The sequence below is a fragment of the Ammospiza caudacuta genome, chromosome 4 (genome assembly GCF_027887145.1).
Source record: "Ammospiza caudacuta isolate bAmmCau1 chromosome 4, bAmmCau1.pri, whole genome shotgun sequence".
Classification (NCBI taxonomy): Eukaryota; Metazoa; Chordata; class Aves; order Passeriformes; family Passerellidae; genus Ammospiza; species Ammospiza caudacuta.
The window spans coordinates 891,091-910,651 of record NC_080596.1 but is presented as its reverse complement, the minus strand read 5'-3'; positions in this window follow the sequence as shown (position 1 = coordinate 910,651).

Here is a 19,561-nt window from a genome sequence, read left to right as displayed (position 1 = left end):
CAGAACATTTTTTCAGAGCCCTGTCTGGACAGCAGTCCAGTGAGCTGGCAGTTTTGTCTGTAAATTGGAGTATGTGAGGGATAGTTTTCTTCAGGAGATGTCTTGCTGCATTTTGAGAAAAGACAGTTCAAACAAAGTTGGTGTTTGGCTGGTAATTTTTATTTTTTTTTTTTGCTCTCCTCCATAGTTCCATGTATGATATTTTCAGTCACTGAAAACTTCCAGGAAGGAGAGGAAGTTTTCTCCCTTGTGATGCTGCTACGGAGTAGAGACTGAGAAGCAAAGTGGGATCTGGAGGAAGTGAAAGTTTTGAGGAATTTCATCAGTGAAATGCAACCCAAAAGGAAGTCACTATGACTGCTGTAAAACAGCTCTTTAAGGAGTTAAAAGAGAGGTGTGGGAAATGATTGGAAGGGCTGGGGAGCCTGCACTGGGAGAAAGTGCATAGCAGTACTTCCAGATCTTGCCTTCTTTCCCTTTCTCCTCTTTGCCCCTGACCCACTGCCCTGAATATCTGTTTCTCTGCTGCCTGTCTCACTCCTTGTCTCTCCAGCCCTGAAGGCCTTTTCTTCATTCTCAGTTTCCTTGGGCCTTTCTGCCCAGCCCCACATCCCGGTGGGCTCAGCAGCCGGTGTCTGGCACAGGCTGGCAGGGCGCCAGCTCTGACAGAGGGCCATTGAAAACTGCAGCAGCCTTTTTGTTCCCTGCCATGGCATCTGGGATCTACAGGAGAACCAGAAGGAAATCTTGCTTTTTCACCCTCCTTCATCTGTGCAGAGAGAGAAATCCTGAGCTGTGTTTGACTCATTTTATTTGGAGACAATCTTTTAGATGTACACGTATCCCTGTTTGTGTCTGGAGAGCTATGGCATTATTAGAGGTAGGATGCAAAGCAGAGCTCCTTTGGGGTTTTTTTCCCTCTTCCCCAGGCTGAAGTCAGTGAGAAGTGATGGCCCATGAGGAGGCAGTGGCAGATGGAGGCAGGAGGGGGTGTGACAAGGTAGCAGCAGCAATCTGTAAGAGAGAAGTAGTTTTCAAAGGAGAATGGCCCCTGGTAGGGTGAGACAGAAGAAAGAAAAGGCAGCGTTAAAATTCAGCTGCAAAAGCATGGCTGTCTCTGACATGTAGCATTATTCTAGACTAAGTTTGTGTAACATGCCCTGGGAAAATGATATTTTTCTCCTTTTTTTCTTTTATTTTTAAGTACTCAGTGCACTCTAAAATGTGCTTTGCATTTTTAACGTGAACCACACAGGTTTAGCTTTTTGCTGTCAATGAAAACCACTTTGCATCTTATTTGTATCCTTGATACCAACACTAAGCTCTTTTCAGGCTGACAGTGAGAAATAGCAATGCATCTCCACTCACAGTAAATCTCCTTAAAAGATACCACTTTACCTTTGAGTTAATTGGCTCATTCATACATAGAGCTCATATGAGGAGATCTGTAAGGAGCCCCAGAACCTGATTTTGGCAGATGATGCAGTCTAAAACTGTACTTGAAGATTATAAAGGAATATATGTATTGTAGGGATGCATAAATGGAGACATAATGCCAGTGGTAATGACAGTGCCAGCAGAGCTAAGATATTAACTGCTGTCACCATTTGTTACAGACCACAGCGGGTTAGGGACCTGGGATTTTATCATCAGCACAATGGGCTGTTAAGAAAAGATAAAAGTCTTATGTGTTCATTTTGCAAATATACATAAGTGTAAAACGAATGTATCTCACGTTACACCCCTCATGTCACATTTTTCATGACTCAAATTTTATTATATCGGTCAGAAAAAGTAATTGGAAGCTGTTCTTGCGCTTTTATTTTGTGTAATTTTTTTTCATTTGTTCACTTGTTTTTTTCTTTTATTTTAAAGAAAGTGTGCTGTTAAATACTCTACAATTGCCTTTGCAATTCTTGCATCTGATAATTTGTTTTATACCTTGTACTTGCATTAGCTTGGGGGATTCACCTGAGTTTTCTGGAACACCTTCATTGTTTGTTCTGTACTTCTTGTTCATCCAGCATTTCTTCTATTTCATGCCTTTGTTTTTGGGCACTGCATTACTTCCAGCTGCTGTTTTCTGCAAAACCCCTTTGTTTCCTCTCTCTCTTTCTGATTTTTGGCTTACTGGTTTTACTGTCAGTTTTCACAATTTTTTTTCTGCAGGTTGCAATCTGTGCTTGGTTAAAATGGAAACCCAAAGTACTGGGCTATCAAAGGCATTTTTTAGTGTATTTCCTCAGATCAATGGCCTCTTGGCATGCTCAGGCTGTTGCTGGTTTTTTCTCTGAAGGCAAAGAGGATGCAGTATACTCAGAACCTGCTGATGTAATGAAGCATTAATTTCAGACAGGCCAAATGAGTCAATGTTTTAAGCGTGTATATAGAAAGTTTGGTGTCTCAAGCTGGCAAATGAGTCTGAATGTGTTATTGAAAAATTATTTTTAATTGAGAGACTATGCCCAGCCATCACAGATATTGTTCGTGTGATGTCTAGAAATCCATGCCTGCATGGATGAGCCAGCAGTGGACCCTTGCAGAAAAGAAAGCCAACAGTACCCTGGCAAGAGGAGGAGTGCTGTCAGCAAGCTGGGGTGGTGATCCTTCTCCTCTTCACTGGTCAGACACACGCTGAGTGCTGAGTCCAGATCTGAGTGAGCTAGTGTGAAAGGAATGTGGATGAACTGGAGGGAAACCAGTGAAGGGCCACAAAGGTGATTGAGGGACTGGAGCATCTATTGTACAAAGCCTGTGGTAGAGCTGGGAGTCTTCAGCCTGGAGAAAGGATCTGGTGTGTATCTCTCCATCTAAAAATACCTGATGTGGGTTGGGCAAAAAAGGAGCCAGACTTTCCTTAGTGGTGCTCAGTGACAGGACAAAAGGCAATGGACACCAGCTTGATCACAGGGGATTCCACCTCAAAATCTAAAGAACTTTTTTATCTGTGAGGAGGATAAAACAGTGACCACAGAGACTGTGGAGATCTCCTCAGAGATATAAACCTCAGCTGAATTCAGGCTAAGACCAAGCTGCTGTAGCTGACCCTGCCTGCAGGAATGTTGGACTGCTTGGTCTCCAGAGGTCTCTCTGAACCTCATCTGCTCTGTGATTTCAGCTCCTCACTCCAATGAAAATCAGCTAGCAGTGCAGCATAGGCTCTGAGCTGTAATCACCTGTACCGAGTGCACCATCTTGAGTGAGCTTGTGTAACTGTGGTTTTACAAAGCAAATCTTTTGTTTGCAAACTCCCTATTTGTCCCTATCACTTTTTGTCAGGTCACAGCCCAGATGCCCTGGAAGAGCAGCAACTTCCCTGTGTTGTGGCAAGTGATTGTGTATGGCATCATTAATTTCTGAACATTAAGTATTAATAGAAAATTTAGTTTCCTTAGGAGCCTCTGATGAGGGTTTTTTTCCAAAATCTTTCTGAAAACTGCAGATGCTGTGATAAAAGCTGAATGACTCTTAGACTTAGTCACAGTTCATCTCACAGTGATGTTCTTCCACCTGCCTTTCCTGCCAGGAATAGTTTTGGGGTATAAAAGCTGAAAGGTCTTCTGCCTTTGAATCTCAATAGAACCTCTTCATTTGTTGATAGGTAATAATGAGCTCATTTTAGATCTTTATTGACAGGAAAAGGACTTGTTTGTCTAATAACTAACATAGAGTAATAGTTACAATTCTTGAGTATTTGCCTTATTTTTGCAAAATTGTCCCTCTGGACTCTTTCATCCAAGGAATTATTACCCTTAGCTTCAATTGCATGGTCCCTTGGTAGCTTCAAATTTATTTACAAAGGTTTTGTACCTGTAAAGGGCTGTAGCTCCTGAGCAGAGCTGCAGGTATTTTTTTTTTTCAGGTCTTTATGAATCCTACAGCTATTGATAGCAAATGCTACCAGCTTGGGGATAATACAGAATAGCTAGCAAGTCCACTGGTATTGATAGAGCTAATGGTGTCTCTGGTGTTTCATAGTTCATGAGATGAAGTCTGTAGAGACTTGTTCATTACACCTATGTGTGTACCCCAAATGAAGCCCCCCACAAGGAATTTGGAGGTTTCACCCAAGCACTACTGCTGCTGGCTGACACTGCATTCTGCAGCTCTTTGAAACATATTTTAGAAAGATAAGCCTTTGGCTCTCAGGCAGACGTGGCTCTATCAGAGGATGGAAATCAACGGAGGAGCATCTCCACAGAAGGAGCACTTCTCATTCTCCATGAGAAGAGAGACAGAGTGCTTTGCTGCTGGAAGGGCTGGGTTAAGTATACTGAGGGCCCTAGGTGAAATAAATACTGCCTTTATTCTTTAATGTAATGAATGAAGAGGAATTTTGCTGAAATCACTTTTAATTTCAGACTTTTATTCTGCACTCAAAACAAAACTTCAGTGTCTTATATGTACAAGCTACAAATTGCATTGAGAAAGAGTGGTCCTAGACTTTTGGGTAACAAAACTGTAAATCACAGCTGAAACCTTTTTTTGAATGATATTAGGCTTGACACTCAACAGAGAAAAATAACAGGGCCTTATTTGTAACATATGTCAGTGCAGCTGATTTTTAGTCAGCTTTAACTGCTAAAGGAGATCACTTACTGTGTAGTTTACCATCATCATAATACAGAAAAGTCCACAAAGAATGTTATTTGTGGAAAAATTAATTTCATCTAATCAATCTTTATTTCTGAGCAGAAGCTGAACAGGGATGACAATTATTCTCTTGCTGGAGTGTAGAACTTGCAATCAATACTTTTTACATTGTTCCCCTTGGTCACTACGGTTAAGTGTATTACTCTTCTGATATAAGTTTATTTTTCAATATTTATATATGCTAATTCAATAGGAAAACAAGTCATAAAATGATGTATTTATATGCTTCTTTTGGTGATACTTAAGTCAATAAAGTATATTTTGGTTTCCATGAGCAGTGGTCTTGATACTTCCTTCAAAAGTACTTGGGTGACTACTTCATTGTCGCATGTTTCTTGTTATCACTGTAGACAGTTTGCAGAGCTTTTAACTTTGCATTTAATTTTGTACATCATCTTACAGTAGATCTCTGTTTTACAAGGTTTGAAAATAATATGCATCTTCACAAGATATCTTTTATGTAGTATATAACATATGTGTACACACAGGTCCTCAGCTGCTTCTTATGCAGTCTTCCTTGGTTGCTGGAATGACTGAAAATTTAATCCAAAGCATTGTCAAAAATGCTTTCCGGACTCTCCCTGCTTCAAGAGAGATTTAAAGCATCATGTTCAGAATATCTAAAACTGAATTATTGCTTTATAATCTTTGCACTGCCTCTTGATTGTGTTAGCAAGACCTTACAGTAGAGTGCTGGGTGAACATTATTCAACTCTTCAATACAGAACTAGTAGAGTTCAGCATGTTTTGACAATAAGTTGCCCAAGAAAAAGGACAGCTTTACATAAAGCAAAAGCAAGTAAACTATTTACTATTGTCTTCTGCAACCTTGGCTTTTATTAAGCTTAAGATATACACAACACATGGACAATAAAAAACATAATTTGACATGTGTGTATTTATGTAAATGTTTATATAAAATTAATATTTTCTATATATCCCCTTAAGCCCATTCACCACCAAATTAATCAGGACTTCCTACAGAGGGTTACAGAATGGGTAAGGGTGAAAGGGACCATAGTGGCTCATCTGGCCCAACTTTCCTGCCAAGCAGGGTCATCCAAGAGCTTATTGCCTTTCTCCTTAAAATATTTCATCGTCAGATTTGCCAGACACCTCTATAGGAGTAAACTATAGAAACAGTTTCATCTGGCTTTTGTGCATGTATCTTAGCATAAAAATGTAATAGTCTGTATGACATACATTTGCAGTAGATTTCCCACTAGATGATTAACATTTTGTGGCTCTTTTTGGTTTATGTTTTCTATTTTAATAGTAAAAAGAATTGCAGAGAAGTCTTTCTGTCCACAGGGTGACAACCCAAGCATGAGAATTCTTCACATTTCTTGAGGCATGCTCATTAGGGAGAGGGCCGGTTAAAACAGTTCAAAAGGTTACCCAGTCCCTGTTTCCTACATATTTTTGTTGGGTTTGTTGTGCTGTAATGGGAATGTCTCCCTGGGATTCACAACTAAAGTGAAAATGATTATTTGAGTCGTACTTCCTTTTAACCCCTCTTGTCAATGCTGTTCCTCACTGCTGAACTTGTGTAATTCAGAGTCAGCGTTACCAGATTGCTTTTGTCAGTACCAGCACATTAGCATGCACAAAAGGGACTGGTTTTGTACCCTGAAATATAAACTGTCACTAAAAGAGCTTGTACAGTTTGGCAAACCTGGAAATAATTGGCATTCAAAGCAGCAAATTGACTTCTAGGCGCTGAATATTCAGCGTTTATAAAGTCATCATGAGAAATTCATGATTGAAGGCTCTTTGCATTAAATTTCTTGGGTTTGCTTTCTCACCAACTTAATAAACATAGAAAGGTTTACATAAATCCTAGCTCTCATTCTGCCAGTTCTAGAGGGCTTTTAGTTATCCAGTAAGAAAGTAATTTGTTGTTAATTGTATTCTATAAAGCTGGATTTCATGAAAAGTGTGAAGTCTTATGGTTTGAATACTCCTGAAGTGTTTACTGCAATGCTCTTTTCTTTGCTTAAATTCTACATGTTATATCTAACCTAATTAATGACTTCATAAGTTCTCCTGTTGGATAAGGATTCATTTCTGATTTCATATGACTTGTTGATGAGTCTAATTGAATGTGGAAAACAAACCTAAGCATAGCTGATTTACTAATTTTTCTTATCTTTATTTGCTATTCCAGTTCTATCACTGTCCTATCACATGTAAAGCTCAGACAACACCACCCAGACGCCCAAGGCATTTAAAATGTAAAATTATGAATGCTGTTAACAGCACAGAGCATACCAAAGGTGGATTCTGAGAGGAATAAATCAGCCTTGGAGTGACCACCACTTATCTCTAGCTGGTAAAGCTTAATCACTAGGTGGGTAATGATTTTTCTAAAAAGTCACTTATTCCTTTGGGCTTTTATTTTCACAGTTTATGCTTTGAAGAGGTTACATGTCATTTATAGGGTTGTTTTGGCACTGGCTGCTCAGTGGCTGTCTTAAATTTAAACCCCAAGGCTTGGTTCTGCTTGGGGTGGCTAATGGAGGAGAGGGACAATGCTACCCCACACCAGCTCCCTGGAACTGATGCCCTTGGTCTGTTAGCATTGTTAAAAGTATGTAAGACATGTGTGAAAGGGGCAGTCAGAATGCTGAGGAACTTCCTTCCTTGATGGCTTTCCTGAAGAAATGAGATTTCTAACAAAAAGGGGTTGTGAATAAAGAATAAAGTGTAACGTGTAATACAGTTGCCTGATGATGGAGGAGGTGTTCCTGCACAAGATTAAAATGTAAAGAAAGACTATAGAGTTCAGGAAGGTATAAAGTCTATGTCCATCATGTGAGATCTTATGGATTAAATATACTAGGGTTTTCAGGGCTCTCAGAGCTAGTTTTGTGCATGTTATTAAACATCTCTTGAAAATTAGTTGGGTTTGTTTACAAAGAAAAGTGATAAGTTATAGCAAGTTTCTGTAGAATATAAAGTAATGTTTTGATTCCAGGAGGCAAACACAGTATCATTGTCATTGAAAGTGTCTAAGTTCACGTAATACACAAGAACATGGTCTTGTCATGTTCATGCAAATAGCTCTCTGAGAAAAGTTCTTTATTTGATTTGCTTGAACTTTTCATTCAGGCTTTGTAGAAATACGCCCTTGATCTTTTATCAGAGGAATCTGATCCCCAGTTCTCCATACTGTGTGATTGGTGTGCAATCTTGCCACCTTTTCCTCATGTAAGCAATGTTAAATTATTTTAATTTGTCTTTTATGGAACTATGTGTGGATGGAGGGAGAGCAGAATTTGTTTGTTGGTGAGCCAAACAATTTCAGAGTAGGAAAGTGGGAGATTGGGCTAGTAAGGAAAAGAGATTCTTTAAACTTTTTCACCCTGTGAAAAGTAAAAACATAACCTAAATAATTATTTGCTTTAGATATTAATGGCCGCTGTAGAAAAATGCAACTGCCACAGGAGAAAAAGTTACCATTTAGTGAAGCTGGTGTTCAATTTCTAATACCCATCACCATCACCCTGAACAGTGATCCTGACCTGCAGGTATTAAGCCTGAAGACTGCAGAATTGCATCACTCCTTCCATCCTTCCTGAACCTCTGCTTAAAGGGAGGAATTTACAGCAGGGCACTTTGTCTGTTCAGTGGTGGAGAGAGAGAACCCCTAATGGTACTGAATTTGGGAAGGATGACAGTTCTGCCACTTAAGAAAACAAAATTAAAATTAAAAGTAATCCTACCTGATTATTCATTAAGATTAAAAAAATAAATTAAAGTTCATGGTCTAGTTGATGGCCTGAAGACATCTAGTTTGCAGAGATTCTGATAGCTGTGATTTAAATTGTACCCCAGCAGTGCAAATAAGAAAGGAAAAAAAGGCATCACAAGAAGCAGATTGCAGAAATTGTACCTCATCACTACATGAGAAGGCAGTGAATGAGGTTTGTATAATCAGCTTTGAACAACTTCATCTTCAAATGCAGGTAAGTATTAAAATCTAGAACTAGCTTTCCTTAATGACATTTTTAAACAGGCTGTTTGACTTCATTCAGAACTAACTCTCCTTTAAAGCTGTTTTTATTAGTTAAAGCCTGACTTGAACACAACCTTTTTCACTGATCAGACAGGTGGCTCATGTGTGACTTTGTGCTGGTTCTTTGCTTGTTCTGACAGTGCTGATCACACCCCAGACTTTCCATTGCCTGGAGAACTTACATCAGGATAAATGTGAATCTGTCCATAGGGTTAGTCTGATAGCACAGTGGCCATACAGAGTGTGTGTATAGTACAAACATCCATATTTTAGAGATAATGTCTATTTTATGCTGCCTCCCACAGCCCAGCCCTCCCTGTTGCTCTGCCCTGAGGCAATGGGGATGTGAATCCTCTGAGAGCTGCTAAAGACAGGCTGTGTTTTCATTCTGAGGGAGAGCAACCCTCAGCTGGGATATCCAAGCTTCATCTGTTGGACAGTCTCTAATAACACCTTAATTTTTTTTTTTCTGTAAGAAACTGGTTAAGTCTCTGCTTATGAGTTTATGAGAAGCCTCTGTCCTATGGAATTTGTGAATATTTAAATTCTGATCGCTCCCCTTTGCATCCTGCAAAGGAAATGAAATTAAATCATTCATATCAGATGGAACACCTGCACATGTAAAAGACAATAATTAAAATAATTTTATTAACCTTGTGTAATCAGGTTTTCCTTGCCATTAGTACACCTGCAGCAGTACTGTGACTTTTCAACAGCCAACATGGTGGTCTTTGAGTGTGCTTTTCTTGTGCACACACACACACACACAGAGTCCAACCAGAATAGCATTATTCATTATATTGATTGAAAAAAGCAGAGGTGCTGTGGGATTTCCACCTGAGAGGTTTCTAAAACTTCATAGCAGAAGACATTGAACTGCCTGGTCTAGCTTAAGTTAACCCTTCTTTCAGCTAGACAAATGCAGTCTGTGGCTTCCAAAAGTCCCCTTCAATAGTTTCATGGTTCTGTGAAACACCCACGGTGCAATGCCTTCATATCAGGCACAGTTACAGTGCTTCTAAAATTACAGTTTATTATGAAAATGTTGGGAAAATGGGTCTAAAACTTTCTCAAGAGGAGAGGTGGAGGGGCAAGCAGCAATATCTGCTTTCTGGTGGCCATCAGTAGGATCTGAGGGAACAGCATGAAGCTGTGTCAGGAAGGTTTAGGTTGGATATTAAGGAAAGGTTCTTCATCCAGAGGTAGTCGGGCACTGGAACAGGCTCCCCAGGGTAGTGGTCACAGCACCAGGCCTGACAGAGCTCAAGAAGTGTTTCAACAATGCTCTCAGGCACATGGTGTGACTCTTGGGACTGTCCTGTGCAGGGCCAGGAGTTGGACTTCAATGATCCTGGTGGGTCCTTTCCAAGTCAGCTTATTCTATGATTCTGTGAAGAAGCAAACCAGCCAATTCATCCTCCTGTGCCATTGGTCTTCTGAGCAATATCCTGTAGGGAGAAAGCAGCACCCTTTTTTGAGAGCATGACCCATTTTTGTGCCCTGCATGTAAAGTTATGCACTTCAGCTTTGCAAAGAATGAACTGTCCAGGTGGCCAAAGCACAGGTACAAATCACGTCTGCTGGCTGTCCAGCATGTCCCATGTGCAATTCCATGCCCCAAAAGCAGGATTTCTCCTTCCCCAAAACACTGGCCTTGCTCTCTTTGGCATGGTAAGATCTGATTGAGCAGTGTTATCAAACGGTGGTGGCAAGGAGAGCTCCACTCAGGAATCTGGTGACGTTGTAGCAGATAGTCAGGAGGAATATGTGGGTTTTTGTGAGCTGCTGAGATAGTTACTGCTGTAACTATCATTCCATGTCCTGGAATGAGCATCTGCACAGGCAGGTAAAGCCGGGACAGACGGCAGAGGGCACGAGCGAATGCCTTAAGCATCAGGGCTTGCTTCTGACGGGAACCTGAATTTCTCTGCTAGTGTAAATGTACTCTTTCCCCTCAACCTTTCCCCCCCTCTTTTTAGCATGTGCTGTCTGTGCCTGTCTGCCTGTCTGCCCCTCCATCCCTCCCCAGTCAGCACTTAGAGGAAGGCATTGCTCCTGGTGAGCTCACCGCTGATTATTTCTGAGGTTTGTTAGGGCAAACAAACAAAGCTGTTTGGTTGGGTTTGCCTCTTTGGTTGGGGGATTTTGTTTGTCTCTTTGGATTTTTTTTTTTTTTTGCCTATTTTTTTACGCTATCACACATTTCTGCGGGACCTTTCCACCAATTTAGGGGAAAAAAAAGAAAAAAACAAACCAAAAAACCAACAAAACCATGAAACAGAACAAGCTAAACCAGTGCACGGTGCTGAAACTTGTTATTTGGTGCCACCTGGTGTCGGCGTGTCCGGCCGAGGCGGGCGCGGAGTGGAGCGGGCTCGGGGCCGGCAGTGCGGGAGCGGTGCGGGCCGGGACAGGCGATGCAGGAGCGGGGCGGGAGCGGGGCGGGAGCGGCGGTGCGGGAGCGGTGCGGGAGCGGTGCGGGGGAAGTGAGGGGCGGTGCGGGAGCGGGGCGGTGCGGGGGAGGCCGTGCGGGACAGGCGGTGCAGGGCGGTGCGGGGCTGCCCGTGCAGGACAGGCGGTGCGGGGCGGTGCGGGGGAAGTGAGGGGCGGTGCGGGAGCGGGGCGGTGCGGGGGAGGCCGTGCGGGACAGGCGGTGCGGGGCGGTGCGGGGGAGGCCGTGCGGGACAGGCGGTGCGGGGCGGTGCGGGGGAGGCCGTGCGGGACAGGCGGTGCGGGGCGGTGCGGGGGAGGCCGTGCGGGAGCGGGGCGGTGCAGGGGCGGTGCGGGGGAGGCCGTGCGGGACAGGCGGTGCGGGGCGGTGCGGGGCTGGCTGTGCGGGACAGGCGGTGCAGGGGCGGTGCGGGGGAGGCCGTGCGGGACAGGCGGTGCGGGGCGGTGCGGGGGAGGCCGTGCGGGAGCTCCGCTGCGCCGCTCCCGCAGCCGGGCAAACCCAACCCGCTCCTCAAGGAACCCACCCACCCAACACAGACAGCCCTGGGCTTTCCGCGGGAGAGGCGGTCAGTCCGCGCTGGAATTCGCCGGGACAGACGGCAGAGGGCACGAGCGAATGCCTTAAGCATCGGGGCTTGCTTCTGATGGGAGCCTGAATTTCTCTGCTAGTGTAAATGTACCCTTTCCCTTCAATCTTTCCCCCCTCCTCTTTTTGCATGATGGTAGTGTCAATGATTTGTCAAATCAATGATTTGTCATTGATCTCTGCATGCTTTGTTTTAATTTCTTCACATTTCTTTTTTCTACCTCCTCTATAAACACAACGCAAAATATTGCAGACAAACCCAGGTCTATTCTGCCGGAGGGGACGGGAATGTACCCGCTGAAAAAAGACTAAAAACTGAGGCATATGGCTGAGGAAGTCTAAGTTTCACGAGGAATAGCAAAAAGCTCAAAGCCATTTTTCCCTCCTTACTGCTCGGTTATTGCAAAAAGAATCAACTGAGAGGTCCTTTTGATGGGAGTATTGCTGGGTTTACCAGACCCGGTGGAGTGCCTCTTTAAATCTGTGAGACTGATCAAAAGAAAACACTCAGCTACTCTAATCCTTTATAGGCATGTTTCACTCTTGTACTATTTAATTTCTGATAGGCAAGTTCAGGACTGAACTAATTTATTCCTGGCATGAAGCCTGGGATGTAACATGCCAAGGAGCAGTATATAATAACTACAATTGGATGGAGGAGCGTAGGTCAGCACATGTTTCACACCACTCCTTTTACTACTGGAGTCATGGGGTAAAATCTACTCTTTTTGCCAACTTTGGTGAAGGTGTAAATGCACATGCACAATGTAATGGCTTTAAATCTTGGAATCCTACTTGTATGCACCAGATGGATCTTGTATAAACGTTCCACTTTACAGCATGTTAGCATTTGCTAGTAGTTAGCTGGAGGTTATAGCTGCCAGACTTCTTTGTGGCAGTTTCCAGGCTTAAAAAAAAAAAAAAAAAAAAAAAGGAAAAAAAGAGAAAACACAAACAGAGAAAACAACCACCCACACAAGAGGGAATGTCCGAATAATAGATAAAACTAGTTTTAAGAATTGCATGTACCTGTGTTTGTTCATGAATAGTATTTGATTTACTTGTCCTGATTCGAACTACATGGGGTACATGCATATTAGGATTTTTGAGAGAAGCTACCTTATCAGTAGTGGTTGACAAAGTCTTATAAATGTCTGTGTATCATACACAGGATTATGCCTATTATATATATATATATATATGTACAAGTGTATATATTTTTCTTAAGAACAATTCTGCAGCCTAGATAGGTTCCAAATTAATTTAGCAATAATTTAATTTTATTATATAGGTCAGAAGTATTTTTCAGCTTATGCACTACCATACCTAAAATGCATTTGTGCTATCTGAATTTTTTAAATGTTTTTGTCTTTTCTAACTAGAAATCTAACTCTTCTAGACTACATCTTTAAGACATGATAATTTGTATTTTAGGAGGCCATGAATTCTTGCCTCCAGTCCAAATTTGCTATTCTGTATACTCCAGGCATATATTAATGATCTTGGAAAATATGCTTTAGAGTGTCTACTTTTCATATTTCTCCATTTCTCTTTCCTTTTCATTTTCCTTTAGAATTAACTATGTAATTGCTGCTGGAAAAAAAAAAAGACAAAAGGAGGTTCCACAAACACAGAAGAAAAATTCACCGGTTTTATGATGCATGTGTATAAAACCTGAAATACTCTCTGGGCAATTGTTATACACAGGGCAAAGCCAGGCCTTTCCTAGCTGGTGTCTTTCTCTTGTTTTCCTTCTACTGCCTAATTCCCACTTCCTCCCACAACTGTCTTGTACTCCAACAACAAGCACTTTTTTGTCCTAGTGAAAAGCACGTCAACACTTCAGTTCCAGCATTACTGTTGCAGGTGTACAGTAAGAGGTGCACGGTGCTGCTCCAGTGACCTCCAGGGGGATTTCACCACACTGACATGGGGCAGCGGGGTGCTGTTAGTCCTGCCGAGTGCGAGGGACACCTTCATTCCTCACTCTGTCCCCTGAGTGTGTCAGAAATTCAAAGCCTTGGTGTAATCTGGCTGCAACCCTGAAGAGGCAGCGCCTCCGGGCGTGGGGAGGAGCATCCAGCCGTGCCTGATGCTCCCCTGGAAATCGGTGGCTGCAAAATTCCCCCTGCCTCGCACCAAAGTCGCGCCCTGGGCTCTCAAACACAGCACATGGGCCCTGTTTCTGTGCTCATTTTAACTTCAGCAGGTACCTGCCTTGGGGGATTAGTCTGGCAAGACCTGTGTCTGTCCTCTGCTAAACCTGGACAGCACCACTCCTGGCAACAGGCTCTCAGGCAATGCCAGTTTGTTACATTGTGATTTCCCTCCTCTACAATGTCATGTTCAAAGTCTTTTGTCGTGAGGGAAATTTTTTCCCCTAAGTTCCTCCCATATGTGAAGAAGAAAACACTGTGATTTCTGTGATCATAGCCAAATGTCACAACTGCATCTGCTGTTTTTCTCCGCAAGGTCTTGCCACTACTCCTGCATTTAACTTCAGGGAATGGTCTCATGCAGCATTTATAGATGATAATGTCACATTTTTAAAAATGTAGTTAAAAATGTCTGGAAATTTAATAGTTACACTTCCCACCATGGAAAGCGCATTTGCAGAAAAACTAATTGTTACCAATAGCTCCAATTGCCAGCCTGGATCATTAAACTTTGCCTTGGGTCAGCCTTTCACTCTGCCTGATTATGAAGCACAGATTAAGAGGCTGTTGCTAGCATTAACTTTGGACTCATGAGGCATCGCTGTTCCCAAATACTGTGTACTTTCTCTGAGCAAGCTTCAACAGCAGAGCACTTTTCCTAAAGCTTCCGTAGGGACCAGCTTCCAGAGGGACTGAGGGCTGTAATCAGATTATTGCTTCCCGCTGGATGGATACAGGCTTCTGCTTGTCCCAGGCTGCAGCCTGGCCCCTCCCTGCTGCCTTCAACAGCTGAGCAATTGTGGAATGGCCACGGTCTGGGGCTGTGTGCTTTTGTGCTGGCAGGGCTGGCATTCCCTCCTGCTCTCCCTACTGGATTGCTCCGTGGAACATTTTAAGTTTTGGGAGTGTTCGTTTCTGAGCTCACCACGGGTTTTAATTCTGCACTGCTGGCCAAGATTGGTGTAGGTGGGAGAAGAGAGCTTTAAAACACCCTTGGATGTGGTTTCCTAAAAGCTTATTTACCTTAAGAATTGTAAAAAAAAAAGAAAAAAAGAAGAAATGTGTGTACCACGCTGGGCCATGCAGAGTTTCCAGGCACATCTTACCGATAAAAAAAATCTTTCCTGCCTGTTGAATTTATGGCTGAGATAGCCAGATTACTAGAAACACTTATGTGTTTAATCTTCTCATGTTTTGAGCAGGAGAAGGTAAGGCAAGGAAAATGCCATAGAATTGCTTTTTATTTTGTGGAGGCTGTAAATTCTGTTATGGAAAATGTAATAAAGAAGCAGCTTAAACAAAAAGAGTGGCTGTGTGAAATCGCGAAATTTCCATTGGGTGAAAACAAATCCTAACTTTATGTACGTTTCCCTGGAGAGATGTAATGTGAATGCTTACAGCTGGTTTTAGTTTCTTATTCCCTGATTAGGTTTAAATTAAAGGAAGGATGTCATATTGAATTATGAAAAATTACTTATTTTGCGTATTTTGGTTTATACGTACTTTCTATCACAGTCTCACTGTGGCATTCACAAGGACCTACTGAACATGTGCACACAAATAATATTAAAAGTGAACTGGCTGCAGTGTAGTGCTTCTGACAGAGAAACTGTCCCCCTTCCACCAGGAAGGGAAAACCATCCCACCGTGCTGAGATTCCCCTGCCAGGCAGGCTGGTTGCTGGCTGAGAAAGAGGGGCTGTGTCCTACAGAAACCTCACCTGCAGCTCCCTCTGCTCCAGGGGGTCCTGCTGAGGGACCAGAGCCCAGAACAGCTTTGCCAGCCCAGATCAGACAGGACAAGTTCCCCGAGACTGTCAGTGTGTCCAAGGCTGAACAATACCTGGAGTGAGCTGAGCGGGAGGGGAGAAGGAATTGTCTCAGCCATCTGTGCCATTCCTAAATGCAGGCTCTTTACTTCATGTCTGCTTTTAGCAAGCATTGTGGTGGTCCAGCAGCCCAGAGGTTTGAAATTCACTCTCTGGGGAGATTTATGTCTCCCTTCCACAGAGAAGTGCTTTTTCACTGGAGAAGACGATACTATATGACTTACCTAAGCAGTCACAGCTATTGGTGCAGCTCAGATTGGGTGCAGATTTGGTTCTGGTACAGATGAAAAGATTAAAGGAACTTGGTTCAAACAACTGGCACACTTAAAGTCTTTGTATGACTGTGTGCAAAGACAAAAAACTAATTATAAATTGGTTTTAAAGCATTTCATGGCATATTTCCATTATAATATTTCTGGCAAATTACCAGCTCCAGAAGAGTTGTAAGACATAAAGAATTCATTAATAAAAACTACTTTGGTAAATAAATAAATAAATAAATATGTAAGCATATATATTTCATCTATTTTTAAAATAGAGTATGAAAAAAAGAAAATTATATTAATTGGACAGAAAAAGTGCTGATTTGACTGATGATGTTTACAGAGCTATGCTGTAGCACACCATTTGGGGTGGGGATCAAAGGGGAAGAGGTCTTGCAGGAGCTCTGTGCCTGGTGGGTGTCTGCAGTTTGCACAAAGAATGAGCAACCTGCTAGCTCTGCCTCTGCAGTGCAAGATGCACTAATGTAATCTAGAGATGCAAAATAAAATGCTGTCTTGCTGCAGCTGGAAGTCATGCTCCTCTTAGATGTGCACAGAACATCTCATCTATGTCTTTGTGCTGCTGTGATCTTCTCTTTTTTTCTTTCTCCAGAAGAGGTTGCTTATACCATGCTATGCTTCTGAGTGGAGGACAAGGAGCCTGTGGCTGACCTGCAGGGTAATTGCAATAAAAAAGGTAGGATAATATTCTGAGAAGTGGGATAATATTCTGAGAAGTGGGATTCTCAAAGCTGACAGGTAAGGGAAAAGGAAGATGGAGACAAGGGTGTGTGAGAAGCAATTTTGCCATGAGCCTCTGAGTGTCCTGGGGAGCAGCACATCTCAGGTGTGTTTGCCTTGTCTTTCACTGGGCTTCTCCAAATGTTCCCTAGTCCCAACTAACATTAACCCTCCCTCCTTTAAAGATAGGATATTTGGGCTAGCTCTGCTGCTGAGGAAGGGGAGACCACCCCTGGGAATGCAAACAGTGGCACAGTGTGGTAGTGTGGGTGCTGCAGCCTGCTCCAGAGCATTCTGGTGGCTGAGTACTCCCTGCATGCCTCCGAGCCTGGGGAGGAAGAGGAGATCATGGAGCAGCATGTGAGATGAGAAAGCTGCTGGTTGCCACTGAGCTTTTTGAGACACTGCTTTAATCATGGCATAGTTATACAGCAGAGGTATACGGCCATACCCTTATAATTAATTATGTGACTTAATGAATAATTCTCCTGCCCTATCATTCTGTCTAGAACACAAGGAAGTTAAAACTTTTCAATGTGCTTAGAAACATCTAATCTGAGGACCCCTTCAGTGACCATCAGCACAGCCCCTGGTTTTCATCACCCTGAGTAAAGAACAGTCTGAAGATGATGACAATTTGCCAGTCCCAGTGTGCAACACTACTTCTAATTCTCTTCAGTCAAGTCCATCTTTAGGTTTGATTCATGCCACAAAGCACTGGAATCTGCCACAAAACACAGCCTCTGCAGGGGCCAGCAGCTGCTTCATGGTCCTTATCCCCTGGGAATTGACTGTGTCTCAGTGTATAAGCTGTCATGCCCTATCAACATCTCATGCATTAGCTTTTTCCTGTCTGCTGGTCTGAAGACATTTCGATATCTGTAGGCTCCAGCAACACCTTTGTACAGTAGTAGTAGTAGTAATAACAATAACAATAATAATAAAAATAATAATAAAGGATTCAAACAGGCAGTTGCTTTTATTCTTGGAGAAAGGGTGACCAGAAAATCACATTCTCACCCAGAAATTTCCAGATTCATTGTGCTTTATCAGTGTACATATCCCATCTTGCATTGACTCAGAATATTTCTCTGAGTTTTCCCCTCTGTAACATGGAGGCAAAAGAGACATCTGCTTCTCAAAAGTACATTGTAAAATTAAATACCTTTCTGTTTTGAAGCACTTTAATGCAATATGAACAGGACCTATAAAAGTGCCTCAAACTGAGTGAAAGAATCTTTTATAACACACATTTTAGAAAAAAAGCCCCTGCAGAATAGACAAAGGATACTTTATCAATTTCTCTACCTTCCTTTTAAAATCATTTATGAGAGACATAAATTTGTAACTTCACTACATTGATGCTTTTTTTTTTTCTTTGATTCTCTTTGCATATCTGTAATTTATTGGAACTTCCATGCCTTCTTTCAGTCAGATTACTTTTTCCTGTCAAAGTGTGATATTTTGCTAAACAAACAGAATGTCCTTGAACAATACCACTCTTCAGTCAATCAAGTCACTGATTTATTTCAGCTTTGCAAAACTGACACCTTTTCAAGTTCACAACATACATATTGCAATCCATATCATGTTTTGTCTGCACACAACAAATGCAACTGGATTAAAGTCACTGGTACCAAAGCAAGTCTTAAATTTTTAGATCAGTGAGTAGAACTCTGCCCTTTCTCATGCTCAGGAAAAGAGGGCAATGGGAAAGAATGAGTAAAACAGACAGGTAACTACCAGCTCTACACATACTCATGTGCAAAACAAACAAAAAAAAAATTAAATGAAAATTCCCCGTGTTTTTGAAACCTGGGTTTGCTCCTGCATGTTCTTGACTGAGATAGAGACCATGAAGGATGTTGCTCCTGTAGGCTGTAGGTCCCTGCAGTCTCTAGTCCCAAAAAGGGAAAACAGAAACAAATTTTCCAGTACCAACTACTCAATTACACCCTTGCTGTCAGGCGAGGTGTTCCATGAAGCGGGTTGGTGTGTTTTGGACATGTCACTGAGTGATGCATTTAATCAAGAACACCTTGCAGTTGTGAGCCTTGGGTTTTTTTCTTTTTTCCTTTTTCCCCCCTTTTTCATTCTTCTCTCTTTTTTTCGTTTTCTGTTCCTCTTTCCTCTGTTCTCTCACCCCTCTTTTGCTTTTTCCTCTCTCTCTCTCCTGAATAACCAAATCTATTGAAAAGTAAATCCCCTCCTTCAATTACTTTAATATGCTTTCATACCATGTTTGCTCCACTTTATTTCTCAGCTTTGTTATTTCCACTGCCCAGTAAAATCTATCACCTTTGAGTGAGTTATTTGCTTTTCTGGACTGCAGCAAATACCACCCACTCTGTTAAGGTCAGGCTCCAGCTCCTTGACTTCTCTATTGTTCCGTCCCTTCCTTACCCACTCTGTCATTGCAGCACGACAGCTCCAGCTGGGAGGGCAGGGAAATCACTCCCTCAAGAGCAGTTTATCACAGCAATAAATGTTATGTGTTTTACTAGGATGCCATCAAAGTTCACCCTCACACCATCATGCTGGAGTAGAAACAATTGTTTCTTTTATTCATCTATTATATATACTTTATTGGGTAGGTGTCTATATCCTGCAGAGATCAGCATCCTGAGGGGACAAGGCACTACTTCAAGCTTCTGCTGTGTTGTGAAAATTACAGAATTTTCAACAAGAAGCATCATAATGTTTTAAATTAATTACTTCTTCTCAGTTTTCTTCCTGTTCTCCCTACTGCCTGGGTTTTAATTACTTTGCTCTCATAGGCGTTTCCAAAGTCACTTCATTAAACAGTATTTGTAGCCTTTACATTTCTTTCAGGTTATTTGCTTCTTTTTATAGCACTGCCTGTGC